Raw genomic sequence first — 16913 nt, 5'->3', positions numbered from 1 at the left:
CAATAAAGTCACATACTGTGTGTGCACACATATATACATATATATATATAGTATAAGCCAACCCGAGTATCATTCGAGACCGCTAATTTTAACACTAAAACTGGTAAAACCTATTGACTCGAGTATAAGCTGAGGGTAGCAAATGCATTGGTCACAGCCCCCCAGTATATAGCCAGCCATCCCCCTGTAGTATATAGCTTGCCAGCCCCTGTAGTATATAGCCAGGAAGCCCCTGTAGTATAAAGCCAGCCAGCCCCTGTAGTATATAGCCAGCCAGCCTCCTATAATATATAGCAGTGATGGCTAACCTATGGCACTGGTGCCAGAGGTGGCACTCGGAGCCCTTTCTGTGGGCACTCAGGCCATCACCAGAGAGGACTCCAGGTATCTTCCTGCAGTCCCAGACAGCCCAGGACTTGCTGTGCACAGAGCTATTTTAAAGTGACAGCTCTACCTGGGGCTATTTTCTGCTTTATTGGTGTCCTCTGGGTGCTGGTATCAACGAAAACTGAGACAGAGAAGGGAGTATAAATCACAAATTAAATTTCTGTGTTGGCACTTTGCGATAAATAAGTGGGTCTTTGTTGAAGTTTGGGCACTCGGTCTCTAAAAGGTTCGCCATCACTGATATATAGCCTCCCAGCCCCGTCTAGTGTATAGCCTGCCAGCCATTCTAGTATATAGAGTGCAAGCCCCCTATAGTAAATAGCCTGCCAGACCTCTCTAGTATATAGCCACCCAGCCCATTCTAGTATATAGCTACCCTGCCAGTCAGCCCTCTAGCATATAGCATCCAAGCCCCTCTAGTATATAGCCTGCCAGCCCCCTAAAATATTTAGTCTGCCAGCCCCCTCTAGTATATAGCCTGCCAGCCTCTGCCCCCAATATAATGCCTGTAGGAAAAAAAACAAAAAGTGTACTCACCTTCAGGATCCCCCCTAGCAGGTCCTCAGCAGGGTTATTCCAGGACTACATCCTCTTTCTACACCATTTTTTTGGAGTGCTGCTTTATTTCTTTTGGATATCTATGTAAGTCTTGTACCTGGACTGTGGTGCTTCTTTTTTGCCCCCCCCCCCCTTACATAGGGATTTATACACACTGTGCTGCAAAGGATTTTTTCCTCTTACTATATATTTATACACAAACCCCTCTATATACACACAAAAAGAAGGGAAAGCAAGGTCCAGGACACAGACCGAGTTCATCCATAAATTGCAAAAGATTATGGAGGCACACCAAAAAATTGTTGTGAAAAAATGAAAGTGTCTTTATTATCGTGTCCAGCAACGTTTCAGCTTTTTATGACTGGAACCTTTCTCATGTCTATATACATATATATACCGGTAGCAATGTTATATCCCATGTGCACATACTATAGTAATCAATTTCCAAAGTTTATTCCAATGTTATCTGTACTTTTTCTGGTCAAACCATATACACATCAACTCCATATCTCAATTCAACTCCATATCACAACTCAATATTCCAGGAACTGCTCCTAAAGCAGTTTGTTGAAGCTCACCGGCTCATGTCCTGGCAGCAACTTATATGGCTACGCTCAGACAGACTGAGCCACTATAAAATATTTACAATTTATGATGTCCAATAATTCTGCTGACATCTTCTAATGTCTAATTATTCTGCTTACAACATCTGTAATGTCCTGGAGTTGGTCCATTACTAAGTCTACTTGGTCTTCATGCTAAGTGGACCCAGTTGGGAATGGCCATCCCTCAGATCCCAGCAACTCAGGTTTCAATTCTGCTGGCCCACACCCACCAATTAAACTCCATGCCTTTAGCCAAGCTTTATTTCCCGTTTATTCATATCCTGTTTTATTGTAGGTGATTGCTGTGCCCCACTTGGGATATAACACGACCAAGTGGAGGAAACCAGTAGTGTTTCTTGTGTAGGCTTGTGTACTATCTTGTCCTCTGTAAGAGGTAATCTACTTTATATTGACATTAAGATTGACATCTAGGTTAATTAGTCAGGTGAGTTGCTCTCCTCTATTCCAAGACAGCGTGCTATCAAACCTCTCATACCACTTGTCTGGTGACAGGTTGGTGGTCTTGCTTAGGGTCCGGTGGAATCTTACTGATACCCAGAAGCCTGCACCAAATTCAGCTGCCCATGCAGCAGAGCCCATCCAGCTTATATACAAAAAGTATACAGATCCCAGCCACACAAAAACCTATGTCCTGGGCTGAAGATGTTATTGCCACTGACAGACCTACTGTTCCTCTCAAGGATTTTGATGCCAGCCTGTTATCCTGTTGCTACCGTTTGGAGTTCTTCACAATAGTTGGTGTTTTACAGACTCTCTTTTTCTTTGCATCATCCTGCTGGCCCATAAAATTGGTGAATTAGGCCTACTCTAGAGTGCTACATAGTACTATTGTGACACAAGCTATAGGCCCCAGCAGTCACTCGAGTCCTAGCCAAACTGCCCTCCACCAACATCTACATGCATCTTCCTGTCAGCCTCGGTGGTGTGTATGGCACTTCTAATCATCAATCATTCTTTTGATATCTTCTCACTTCTAAAAAAAAAGTAAGCATTGTTGCATATACAGATAAAACATATAGGCACAGAACTTGATCCTGCAAAGTAGTACAGAGAATGGTGACATTTTATTAACTTCACTCTCATTGGTAGATATTATCTGAAACAAGTGGATAAAGGTATGTCGATACACAGCAAGATCATGTCAGTAACACCATTTGCTAACATTGGCTTTAACGCTGTTACACCCTGACCCTAATACATAATCATCTTGGAAGATATAATCAGAATTTTAATGGGATGCCAATTTGTATTTTTTATAGGAGTGGCAAAGCTGTACAAAGATTTTCAACTGATCGCAAGGTCACATCTCTTGCCCGTAGTTGCATTGCTTAACCTTTAACAACTTTGTGCTTTTGTTTCCATTTTCACTCCCCACCTTCAAAAATCTATAACTTTCCTTAATTTTCTGTGTACAGAGCTGCGTGAGGGCTGGTTTTCTGTGTAAATTGTACTTTTGACATAACATATGCCCCTCACAGGGGGAACTCATAGAAATTATTTCAGAGTGATGAATAATCAGCAACAGGTTGGATGAGGGCGCATGGAAAGGGCTCACAGGCTGAGCCCTCTCCATAGCTGGTAAGTCTTTGAGGATGTCTCGTTTTAACCCGTTCATTACAACGTGTGATCAGCACACTGTAATGAATGAGGAGGAGTATATGATAGGATCGATCAGGCGACCTAGGGTTAAAGTACCCTAGGGAGTCTGAAAAATAGTAAAAATAACTTTAAAAAATGTCAACTCACCCCCCTTTCCCTAGAACTAATATAAATAAAAATAAACAGTAAAAATCATAAACACATTAGGTATCGCCGCATATGAAAATGCTCGATCTATCAAACTATAATAACGTTTTATCACTGCGTTTAGCGGCCGAATTCGAAAATGCCACTTTTCCGCCATTTTGAAAAATATAAAAAAATTCAATAAAAAGTGATCACAAGGTTGTACAGTCCTAAAAATGATAGCTACAAAGTGTAGTAATTGATTGAGCCGAAAGTGTTCAGAGGGGGGGACTTCAAATTTAGTAATAATTTAATTGCTAGTTAGAATATTGCCCCCATACATCAGGTGCCTAATGTAGGATATGCCTTTTGCCTCCCACCACCTAAATTATTAAACAATGGTAGTAATGGAGAGGGGTTTGATTGTGGCTTTTGTTGGAATCTAAAAGAACGCCAAAGTTTTAAGGAGTGTAGTGAGAAAGGGGAAGTGGCTTGTAGTGAGGTAGGCAGGGGACCTGTCATCCAGAACAGGCTTGGCAAGGATGCTGGGTATATGAGTTGGGATTCAAGTGAGATCCATCTGGGGGCATTTTTGAGAGTGGCAATGGTGGCAAATTGAGCAATTTGTGCTGCTTTGTAATAGAGGGCAAAATTAGGGAGTGATAGGCCACCTAGCCTTTTGTGTCTAAACATGGTAGAGAGTGCTATGCACAGGCGTTTGTTGTTCCATACAAATTTGGAGTGAATGATTTTAAAGATTTTTACCGGTATTGGGAATGGATAATGATCTGAAAAGGTATAAAAACCTAGGTAGGATCACCATTTTTATTGTGTGAATCCGGCCTAGCCAGGAAAGTAAAGGTTTTGATTCAAATCTACTTAAAATTGTTGTATTAGTCGTGTGTAATTCCAGCAGAATAATGTGGACTTGTGGGTAGTTAAGCATACTCCTAAGTATGTGATATAGTAAGATTGTATTTTGAATCCAAAGGAATCAGTTAGAGCTGATTGTGTCTTTTTAGCAAGGTGCATACACAAAGCTTCGGACTAGTCCATGTTGACCCTTAAAGGGGTTATCCGGGTTTAAATTTTTTTTTATGTCCGGGCTGGGGAAGGCTAGTTAAACATAATAAACATGTACTTACCCCCTCCGGCGCCGCCGTTGTCCCGCGCCGCGGTCCCTTCGATCCGTGCCCCTGTTTGTTTACAGGGGCACGGAAGCCGCGCACAGGGAGCTTCCGGTCCACGATGTGGACGGCTCCTCCCACGCGTCCCTATCTCTCGCGTTGTAAGCGCTGAGAGATGGTGCGCATGGGAGCTTCCGGCCGGCCGGAAGCTCCCTGTGCGCCGGTGTAATGAAACCGGCGCACAGAGAAGACGGGCCGCGGCGCGGGACATCGGCAGCACCGGAGGAGGTATGTACATGTTTATTATGTTTAACTAGCCCTCCCCAGCCCGGACATAAAAAAAAAATTTAAACCCGGATAAAGCAGTTTAAGGTTAGCTATAAACTCTGGTGGAAAGCCGAAGGGTTCTAGAGTTGCAAACAAATAGGGTCAAAGAACCGAATCAAAAGCTTTTTCTATATCTAGGGAAACCATTAGTAGGGGGGTGCGTGAATGGTTTGCGGAATGTATCATGTTTAGGTTCTTTCAAATATTGTCTGGAGCTTGGCGGGATGGGACGAAGCCAACTTGATCTCTATGGATTAATGCTGGGCGGCATACTCCTTTAACGGACTTGTGATGTATTAAGGGTATAAGAACAAGATCTAAATCTTTAAAATGAAAGGATAGCACTGAGGCCTGGATAAGTTCATATTTGTTGGAGGAGATGGTCACAAGTAAGAAAGTTTACCAATCCATTAATTGTGTCACTCAAACTGTACTTACCCTGGTAAACTTTCCCCTAAAATACCTTAAAGCTAGAAACACAAATAATATATTAATAAAGCCTTCGATATGGGAAAGATCTCAGTTTTGAAATATTTACAGTTTTTATATGTTTCTGCTGTGTGAAGATGATTCTCTCCGGAAAGGTATTCTATATACCTGACCTACTTATCCTTAGCAACAAGGACACTTGAAAATGATTAACAACAAAGACAGAAGAATAATTCATAAGCCTTTGATAGAAAACCTTTGAACTTTGGGTGTGTGTGTGTGTGAAGAATTTTTATTCTCTGCAGTGTAGTTAGCTCAGTGGTCAAAGTTATGTACAGTTTCAATAAGGAAAGAGTGCATCAACCATGAGAATTGCAATAGAAATATTACAGATTCCAGCTATACTGATCTATGCTACTTTTTAAAACAATGACTGTAACTGTCTGCTTATTTGTGAGCAGGCTCTGACAGCTACACTATGCATGATATGTCTTTAAAAAAAATATTGGCAAAAATTATAATTTTTGAATAAATCCTGTCACAAAAAAATGTTCTTAAAAATGATGAAAAATAGGATGTGATCCCATGGTACCACCTGAAAGAACAACTCATCTCAAAATAAGTAACCCCTTAACGACTTGGCCATTTTGTACATTCCTGACACAACACATTTTTTCATCATATGATATGTCACTTTATGTGAACCCATATCCCAGTGATTTTGAGACTATTTTATCGTGACACACTGTACTTCACAAAATAAAAAAAAAATCTGCTTTTCAGACATACCACTAAAATAACTGGATAACAAAGATTTACTTTATTTATGCTTGGCATGGTGTATTATGCATACATGTATGAGGACCTTTCACTACCTCATACATGTGAATATTAGCACACCATTCTGTTGGGGCTGCTTGATTCATGGGGTACTTTGAATTTGCACTCTACCCCTCACGGTTGCGGCGATATCAGTCCCAGTATCTGACCATTATAATCTGTGTTTGGTCAGAGAGGAAGAGCTGGGGCTGGAGGAGGAGGCGTGTGTTATGCTAATCTTCTCTCACCCTGTTCAATCAGTGTCAGGCAATGCCAGAGAAGCTGCTATGAACAGTAGTGAGCTGTGATTTCTCTAGGTGCATCTAAAGGCTGTGTTCTCACACATTCCACTAATATTCTGTTGACATTGCGTTTACAAAAATGCAATGTTACAAATTACAATGCGACCGGGATGCAAGCCTGAGGGCATTGTAAACACATGTAATGTAAACACAAACGTGATGCAAATGCAATGTAAATACAATGTAAACGGCATGTAGATGCAAACGGCACACAGACGTGAACACAAATGCGACAAGCGCCGCATAAACGCAAATGCGATGTAAGCGCCACATGAACGCAAATGCAACAGACGCCACATAAAATTTATATGTGACGTAAATGCAAATGCGACACCGGTAAATGAAACTCAAACAAAAACATGAACCGCATGTAAATGTGAATGCAATATAATCGAAATTGCCACATAAACAGAAGTGTGAATGTGACAAATGCCACGTAAGCATAAATGTAATGCAAACGTTACATAAACACAAACACAGAGTAACAAAAATTCAGCCACACAATTACGTGTGTCACTGTACCGTTAATTTAAAAAGATACAGTATGCTCTATCCTTTCACATATTTATAGTCTGGCTACACGGTTCCCTCCCCTCTCCAAAGATTGTGCACTCTGTACTCAGAAGGTGATCACTGCACCCATGCTAGGCAGCGCCCATAACCGTACTGCATGTAGCACCTATTGGCGTCAGGGAACAGAATGTGCACCCGCATGTCTCCTCCATGGTGCAAGGCTAGGATGGCGCCCAACCACGTGCAGTCTGTCAAGGGTGAACTAGAGCACAGTGTATCTGTTCAGGAAGATGATCTAGATACCGCCATGAAGCGCATAAGGGAGCTGCAGGCAGATAATATTGCAACCTCTGCCAAACTAGACGATTTTGAGAATCGAAAGAACAATTTGAGCATAGTGGGACTGCCAGAAACCTATTTTGCCGCTGTACTTTTCACCATTTTCTCTACCCAGTTCCAGCAGCATTGAGAAAGCAGGGTCAATTCAACGTGGAACGGACGCATCACCTAGGACCCGAAAGGCCAAGACCTGAGGGTACACAAGCCCATGTCAGGCCCAGACAGGCCATTGCGAAGTACCTTGGTTACTCAGAGGAGGAGTGGGTCCTCTGTACTTACTAGTGTCTAAGCACCCTGCTAACATTGCAGGCTCCACAATATTAATGTTGCCAGATTACTCTGGCAGGTTGACCAGAAAACACAAAACCTTTAGCAAGATTTGCACTGAGCCTTATCCTACCCTTCAGGGTTATTTTCGGTCCATCCCAGTAAAGACGTATGTCTGCCTTTCCTATTCAATTTCAATAAGTTTATTTAAAAACGGCTGGACTGCAATGAAGGAGTAGAACCATCTCCTTTTCCACTATGCCTATTCACATCAATTGTGGTCCAGAATAGATTATATGTTATTTAGCCCAGTCCTCACACCCAAAATAGCATTGACTGACATTGATTAGAGGGTTTAAGCCAAAAAATCAAAATAAGAGAATTATAGGCGACAGTGGTGGTCTCCTTTCTGAACCCAGAGATATAGTTCATATATATCTCTGGTTCATATATATCTCTATACCGGATAGTCTGTCAGCTCTACAAGGTGCTAAAGGTAGCGGGGACATTAGCTAAATATTTTACTTCTATCCTGCATTGAGGTCCAGTACAGGCAGCATCCAACATAGCACATACAGTGAGCATGGAAAGTATTCGAACCCCTTTAAATGTTTAACTCTTTGTTATTGTGAACTTACCAATTTGCTGCAATGGAACAAAAAGTTAAAAATTTAAAATGGTCTGAATACTTTCTGTACCCACTGTGTCCATGTACTACACAAGCCAGGGTGTGATCCTGCTGCATTAGGCTCTTATCGGCCTATCTCATTTATAAATCAGGATCTCAAGCTAAAATAATGGCCAAAATACTTGCCCATATAACTGCTATCACTGATTGACCCAGTGCAAGTGTGATTTGTCAAAGGTAGGGCAGCGGTGACCAATATAAGAAGCATTAATGGTTGTTGAAAGTATGGCCCTCCAGTGATCGCCAGCAGACAAGAGGGTACTAATATTTAAGATTCAGAAAAAGCTATTGATAACATCAGTGGGCGATGACTGGATCAATGCCGGATAAATTTAATATTACTGGTAGCTTTAGGACATTTCTTGCAGCTCTTTATACAAATCCGTGGGCAGCAGTGTACATGCCATGTTTTAGTTCCCACATTTTCCCCCTAACCAAAGGGATAAAAAGGGTGCCCCCTCTCTCTTGTTTAATTTTGTACTTGAGCCGCTGGCTTTCACGATGCACTGCTCAGGGATTTTTCAGGGCATATTCTTATATACATATTTGAAGACTAGGTGCTGTTTATGAATGATCCCGCACACCATCTGGGTACCCTACTGCAGCACATACAGTCATTTGGGCACCTCTCAGGCTACTGTATTAATGCATCTAGATGTGAACTACTTAGTTTGGACACCTACCAGGATGTAGAGTCAAAAGCCTAGGTCTGGCAATATCCCCCAACTACATCACGTAGTTGATCTTGGCATCAAAATTGGCAAAACAGCAGGAACCCTGCACTCTTTAAGCTACCCTCCAGTGTTACATACAATTAAAACTTAGCTGGAGCGCTTGGGTGATCACCTGATAATCCTAATGGGTATAGTAAAACTTTTGAAAGTAGTTAGTTATGCCAAGTTATTATAACCGCTGCAGACAAATCCTCTTTTGTTGAAACACAAGGATGTTTAATCTCAGTAAAGTTGGTTTTGAGCCTTCCTTTGCCAAGAGAGACCGCATAGCCTTGCAAAAATTGATAAGCCCAATTTTGGTGGACGGCATTAGCCACTACTATAATGGCACTTTAGAGCAGGCTCTAGTAACACTGTCGACTTGGTAGCAATGCTACATTGCACCTTCTCAAAACTGCCACCCATCAGAAAGAGAATGATATTAATTAGAGACACCATTATCACGTGGAAAGCCGTAAGGAAGGAATATGGCTCAGCTTTCCAACTTTCCAATTATTTGCCTATATGGCAATATCAAGAATTTAGGGAAGGAAGAGACAACAGAATTTTTCACTCCATGGAGGGATGTGCTATAAAGAAAATACAACACATACTACACCCACTGTTCCATAACCCTAGATGAACCTGCAACTGCAGTCTTTCAGTAGAAAAATTGTTTGGATAATAGCTAGTGAAATGGCTAGCAACACATCTGAAAATTGGTAGGTCCCATAAAAGTATAGGATGTTGTGTAATAAGGGGAAGACCCCACAATGGTAACACTTTCATATTGGGAAAGGCACTTTGGTCACCCAGATACCTCAAGACATGTCTTCTCCAGAGATTGTTGATGACTTGTAAACATGTGGTCAACGAGATATGACGTGAAAATCAGTATAAGCTCATCAATGGGGTCATCTATTTCTTCAATATTCCGCCCACCCTGGAAAACCCTAACAAGAATCTTTGCTGTCCAAGGTGTCAGCAAAATGACATAGATCTGTAAAATGGTATGTGGAGAGGCAGCATCAGAGCATAGCTTGTTTAAGCCAACCAGTAAAAGTAAAACACTAAGTAAAGACACTTTTTAATAAAATAAATTAAATAAATAAAGTGAAAGTCCTCTTAAACACCAACATTCCCTATTCACACCTAATACATAAATAAAAGAAAACCACAAAATCATGAAAAAACCCCACATATTTGGTATTGCCCCGTCTATAACAATCTGTAAAATAAATCAGTAACATTATTGGACCGGCTTGGTGAATGCCATAAAAACAAAACCTGAAAAACTTGCCAAAAATGTAAATTATTCATAAAATCCCTTTACAAAAATGTTCCTAAAATTGATCAACAAAAGTTATGTGTGCCAAAATGGTAAAACATTAGCCCTAAAAAGATGGTCATACAAAAAAAATTAGATTTTCTCTATGTTAGTATTTCTTCAGTAAAGTTGTAAAAATATATTAAAAACTATATAAATGAGGTATCACTGTAATCTTAGTGATATATAGAATAAAGATAATGGGGCTCATTTACTAAGGGTCTGAATCACGCACTTTCGTTGGGTTTCCCGAATATTTCCATTTTGCGCCAAATTGCCAAATTGGATTTTGCTGCATGCGATCGGATTTTGCCGCACCGACACCGGCTTGCATGCGACAGAAATTGGGGGGGGGGGGCGTTGGACAACCCGATTCGGACAAACCGCGGAATTTAAAAACACATGCAGGAACTCGGACGCACGAATCGCGCCGGACCCAACTCCTCCACGGGCAATGCACAGCGGGAGCGCAACGGGACCGGGTAAGTAAATATGCCCCAATATGTTATTTTTTCTTTTCCTCCATACATTCAAGAGTTAATAAAATCTCATCAATAAGCTAATGACCTACAAAAATTAAGTATTTGTAAAGTGTATCTCATGTTGCAGAAAATCATGTTGCCTTTCAAAGTGACTTGAAATCTGAACAGATCCCTCAAAAGCAAGTTTTTGCATTTTTAAAGAAAATGGGAAAAATGGGACCTAAAGTTCAAAGCCCAATAACCTTCTACAATAAGGAGAGGATGTGTAAAAAAACATGCCAACATAAAGCAGACATTTGGTTAATGTTAGTTAGCAAGTATTTTTGCTGTTTTTGCTGTGTTGAAAAAAATAGAAATTGAGAATTTTTCAAAATTTACACCAAATATCTGTTTTTTTCATAAATAAACCCAAAACATACCACAAAACTAACGTGAAGTACAAGGTGTCACCAGAAAACAATTTCAAAATCTCTTTGATATGTTGAAGTGTTCCAAAGTTATAACCATTTATAGTGACAAAGGGGAGATTTGAAAAAATGGGCCGTGTAAGACGTTAATGAATCTGACGGGCAGTGGATCTCCTACAAGTTTCCCAAGAAGCCGCCTCATGATAAATAACCCAGAGTGTATCTCAGTCCAGTGTGGACTCAAGAACACCACTGTAAAAGTATTGGGTCAGATTTTAGATGGTCGGATGGTTCAATTTACTGAGAGCAAGCAGAGATTTTCAATCTAGGCATTTAAAGGGTCTGTCCAGGATATATATTTTTTTTACATTAGCGACAGGAATGCTGTAATAAAACAAAAGAACTCATGTTTTTTTGTGACCTTCTGTCACATCCAGCCTCTGATGCTTGTGAGGTTGCATCAATAGAACTATCCCGATCCCACGGAATAAACATAGTGCAATGGATGGGAATCCTTGCATCATATACAAATATATGATGCAAGGGATCCCTGTCTGCTGGCCAAACTGTACTGTTACAGTTCATGTACAGCCGACCTTAGACTACAACGGGTGCATTCTGTCAACACATCTTCCTGGTTGAGCCACTGAATAAATACAGAGGCCATTGATAGTGAGGCACTGGACTGGAATGGACTAGACGACAAAGCAGCCCCTGCCATAATAAAAAAACATTAATCTTTGACTCCTTCAACCTTTTTACGCCACTCCGCTTTTTCATTATTTGTTTCAATGTTTTTGCTCCCCACCGTCAAAAACTCATAACTTTTATTTTTCCATGTACAGAGCTGTATAAGGGCTTGTTTTATGCACAACAAATTATCCTACCTAGTGATGGGATTTAATATCCCATGTCGTATATTAGGAAGATAAAAAAATTACCAAATGTGGTGAAATTGCCAAAATTGATGTCATTTTCTGTTTTTAAGACTTTCAATGCATGTTCCAAATGACACAAACTCGTGGCTGCCATGGAGATCGTTTGTCCACCCTGACGATGATCGGAAAAAAGAAGGTGGCGCCCACACGCCGGTGACATTCACATGCCCACTGGCAGGTGAGAAAGAACAAACCAGAAAAGAAAATCAGGCGCAGCCACAATAATAAGAGGAGGAAGTTACAGTAAAAGAAGCAAGAAGCAAGAAAAAATGTGGGGGAAGGGTCAGGGGAAAGGGAGGGATGGGAACCCAGAGGAAGAGGGAGGAGGAAAAGCAGAAAGCTGGTGTTTAGGCAGTTCATTTTATGAAGAACAAAACAAAAAATAACCATGAAAAATGTCTCCCATGGATATCATGGGGCAGATTTATCAAGCAGTCTGAAAGTCAGAATATTTCCAATTGCCCATGGCAACCAATCACAGCTCCCCTTTAAAATATTCATGAGCACTGGTGAAATGAAAGCTGAGCTGTGATTGGTTGCCATGGGCAACTGGAAATATTCTGACTTTCAGACTGCTTGATAAATCTGCCCCCATGTCTTTAAGAATTTAAGAACCATGTACCTCGAAAGGTAGATCTTCCATATGCTGTACATCAAATCATTTACTTTCATGATCCATAGAGCAATAGCCAACACCTACACTCTTACATACATACTCTTACATGCTTCCACATGCAGACTGAAGCCAGGGTGTACTAGGTAGACAATGAAACAACTTGCAGCTATCAGAAGTCCCAGAGATAAGTCTGATACAGCTTATTGGACACATCCCTAGGATTCCCTGACAGCAGAACTTTTTTAGTTGTCCATGGCTTTAAGTTTTCCAGAGCTGTTTAAAAAAATTAATGCTTGTGCCACATTCTTGTAGGTTTTGTATTTATGCCTTTCTGTTTTCATTCCAATTGACACCACCTTATTCCTTGGGTTGGTACGTTCACAGGAAAACCACATTTATAAAGATTTAAATTTGTTTTAATAGAATTGGGATGCTGCAATACCTAACATGTTTATGAATTTTTTGGTTTATTTTAGGGAAACGGGGTGATTTTTTTAGACCTCCAAGGATACTTTATCCCTTGGATGTCTGATCGCTTGTACCATATACTGCAGTACAGGCAGTCCCCGGTTTACATGCAAGATAGGTTCTGTAGGTTTGTTCTTAAGTTGAATTTGTATGTAAGTCAGAACTGTATATTTTATCATTGTAATCCCAGTCAGAACATTTTTGGTCTCTGTGACAATTGGATTTTAAAAATGTTGGGTTGTCATAAGAATCAAGATTAACAATAAAGCTTCATTACAGACCCATTAATAACTGTTATAGATATTTATTGTAGTCTAGGACTAAAGTACAATAAATTACCAATATCCAGTGGTCCGTTTGTAACTAGGGGTCGTATGTAAGTCGAGTGTTCTTAAGTAGGGGACCGCCTGTATTGCAGTACATGGCAGCTTTGCTATTGAACTCTAAATGTCTGCCTCCATGAAAAGAATAACAGCTTTCATAGTAACAAATCATCCCCCTACGATGACCTCACAGGGGGCGGCGATCAGATACAATATGGCGGCGAGCATACCTCCGGATGATTTGCCGGTTGAATTTACGTGGTTACCAGCTGCAATCTCTGCCAGCACCGACCACAGATGTTATTGGTGGGTGTTGGCTACAATATGCAGCAAACAACCACCTGGTAAGAGGGCGCTCAGCCCTTGAGCACTCTCCGTCCAATAGTAATAGTGCGGCACTCGTCAGGAAGGGGTTAAAGCTGACTGTTTCCAGCTTTAATAAAGGCATGACTTGTCTGTTGTACCCCAAATGAATAGAACAGCTGGTTGCACATTTGTTTACGGCTGTGCGCTGTGATTCGCTTTGGAGAGGGAAGGAGTGAGCAGCTCCAGCAGTCAGGCTGCTCTTCCCTCCCCATGCATCTGGCCCAGCCCTGTCTCCTAGATCTCCACATAGCTGCAGAATGACATCAGGAGCTAGGGCAGAGAAATCAGATGCATGGGGTGGGCAGAGCAGTCTGACTGCAGGAGGTGGGGTTAGCTGACTGCATTGTACAAAAGAATAAAAGATTTTTCATATGCAACATCCCCTACCGGGGCATAGCCTTTTCTTGGGGCCTGGAGACAGCCGGGCCCGAAATACCGGAGTGGCTGGCGGTTGCGGCCTAGGCACGCTAGTGTCACGGTGCTTGGTATGGGGACCGGAGGGCTGTCCCACAGCCTGGCAGGTCTCCAGCAGGTGGTGTTGGCAAGAAATTATATAGAGGGAGAGGCTGTGGTGCTGGTCCTCCCTGGGGCAGCCCTTAGAGCAGTGGTGGCGAACCTATGGCACGGGTGCCAGAGGTGGCACTCAGAGCCCTTTCTGTGGGCACTCCGGACATTGACCCCAAGACCGAGCTCACCAAACAGGACCAAATTCACCAAATCTTTCTGCAGACCCAGGCAATTTAAGAGATGCTGCAATCAGCGCTATTTTAAAACGATACTTCATTGGCTGTTTGGAACTACGGGAAAAGTGAGAAGGTGTTGATAAAATTGCATCTTTGTAGGTTCTCCCACTGGACCCTAGTGAGAAGCTACAATGATAGTCTGAATGTGCCTACCTTCTTTCAATTGTATTAGTGGCCTCAAGGGGTCGATACGATTGATAGATGTTGAAGAGCAGGTAGCAATAAGTTGCTGCTTAAACTGCAATGTTGGCACTTTGCGGTAAATAAGTGGATTTTGGTTATAGTTTGGGCACTCGGTCTATAAAAGGTTCGCCATCACTGCCTTAGAGTCTTTAGTATGTGTCCCTGGTAGATAGGGCACCCTTGGTGGTGATACAGCTGTAGCAGGGACCAGACGGAGGCAATGTTGTGCATAAAAGTAACTTACAGTTCTTTATTCAACCAACGGTAACAACACTCCAAACGATTCGGTACAAGTGCAGTTCTGGAGTGATTTTGGAGAGGAACCTCAGGAGTTGTGTCACCAGCCAGGATGCAGGGGTAGGCTGGGATGTAGCTGTGTCCAATCCTGGAAGCTGCAGCTTTGTCCTGTTTGTCCTATGTCACTGTGAAGTTGCTGAGGCCTAGCAGGCCAATGTGCAGAGCATGTCCTCTAAAAGATGCTTCTCTGTCGGAAGCTGGGTCCTAACCGAGCTAACACCTCCCCTGACTAAGGGTTTAGTTACTCCCTAGTCAGGTGGTCTCCTTCTCCAATCGCACTCCAGTTACAATAGTGGAACATCATTGGATGATAACATTAACATGCTTAACCCTTGCCTATCCAGGCAGAATCTACCGCTGCTCAATTGCCTCCATATGTACTGAATAGAAAAAGGGCTTATTCGCAACTATTCCTCTGCCATGCGCATTGGCAGGGACGTTGCATATGCAACCTAGAAATATGATAAAAACACCTCCAGGGGATGTACATATTACAGAAGAAGGTACTATTTGTAGGCTCGGGGGTTAAAGTGGTGACAGGTTTGCTTTAACTTAGCCAAGTTGCCAGTGACCAGGTCAGATAGTTTCTTTCAAATGACCTTGCAAGGTCCTGGGAGAAGCAGAAACTAAAGGGATCATTTTACTACTTAAGTGTTCTGCCTTGAACGGTGTGCAGTACAGGGGGAGGGATTATTTACCTTTCATCTGTTCAGGAACTACTTGCTTCTATGGTGAGTCTGTTTTTTATGGGGAGAATTGTCTTTGAAAGCAGCATTACAGGATTACAGCTAAAAAACATATTTTATGTATTGGTGCCTGAGTTAATATAAAAGAAAATTGATTTTCGGAATGTCAAATCTAACTTAATGTTTTCAAATTGGTGCAGTAGAAGGAAACCTAAAAAAAACTGTTGCTAAATAGGAAAAGCTGTTTACTAAAGATTACACTAAATTGAGTAACATAGCAAAATTACAGCAAAGTCATGAGGTATGAGTTGTTTGCTGGCTATGCACAGCCATGTTTGTATTACCCAAGGCTACAGTATTCAAACAACCCCTCACAGTTGTAAAACTACATTCATTAACCCAGTCAGCCTATGGAAAATCTGGGTCTGGCGAAGAGTACAGAGTGTACGTGACTAAACCTTTAAACTTCCTCTTTCATAAGACATCACATGATTAAGAGCAATTACAATTCCTGCCTTGTGTATTTCATCTGCAAATTTCAGACGCATTGCCTCACCCAGGAGCCTTGCTCATAAAGGCAGAGCTGCGACCTCATTGGAAGGAGTCCAATTTCATCTCACAGAGCTTGTTGTAACATAACAACAAAGGTCGTGTTTACCGCCTTTACATGATTAAATACTGCAAACTAGGCAGAGATGTCAAATTCCAATAACTTCAGCCACACAGGGTCACTGCTTCTGGGTCAATGAAAAGGATAAAGAAAAGTCAAACTGTGCAAAACTGTTAACTCCTTCACTACAAATAGTTAAACTAAAAGAAAAAAGCAAAAGAAAAAAAAAAAGAAATTCCTCATAATGTAAACCGGACTCATGAAATGCAAAGATGTCAAAGGAGTTCAGATGTTTTCTATCTAAAAGTTATTTAGTTAGTTATTTTTATTCCACGATGAACCTCTTCAAGATATAGTCAATTATTTTCATTTCTGCATTATAAAAAAAGGAAACAATTTAGATTTTTATGTTGATGAGGACTTGCATTTGTGCAGGACAGTGTATTTTTTGTTGTGATTTAAAGCTCAGACCCTTTTGTAATCTGAAATTGTGTCCCTTTCTAAGCTTATAACTTTTGAACACTTACCAAAGTGATTTTGAGACAGTTTTTTGTAACGAGTTACTTAATTTAACTTGTAAATTTTCGCTCATATGTTTTGCATTTATTTTTTAAAAAACCTAAATTTTACATACATTTTTGAAATAT

General features: G+C 41.2%; 1 long non-coding RNA gene across 1 annotated transcript in view; it reads left to right on the top strand.

The window, feature by feature from the left end:
* LOC140121549 (uncharacterized) overlaps positions 1 to 12234 on the top strand; it is a 93341-nt gene extending 81107 nt beyond the window's left edge. The window contains exon 3 of the long non-coding RNA XR_011854125.1: positions 12025 to 12234. This is a non-coding gene — a long non-coding RNA (uncharacterized lncRNA). The remainder of the gene's footprint in view (positions 1 to 12024) is intronic.
* The last annotated feature ends 4679 nt before the right edge of the window (positions 12235 to 16913 follow it).

This window comes from Engystomops pustulosus, chromosome 3, assembly GCF_040894005.1.
Source record: "Engystomops pustulosus chromosome 3, aEngPut4.maternal, whole genome shotgun sequence".
Classification (NCBI taxonomy): domain Eukaryota; kingdom Metazoa; phylum Chordata; class Amphibia; order Anura; family Leptodactylidae; genus Engystomops; species Engystomops pustulosus.
Note: the sequence above shows the minus strand (reverse complement) of the source record. Positions and strands in the feature narration are given on the sequence as shown.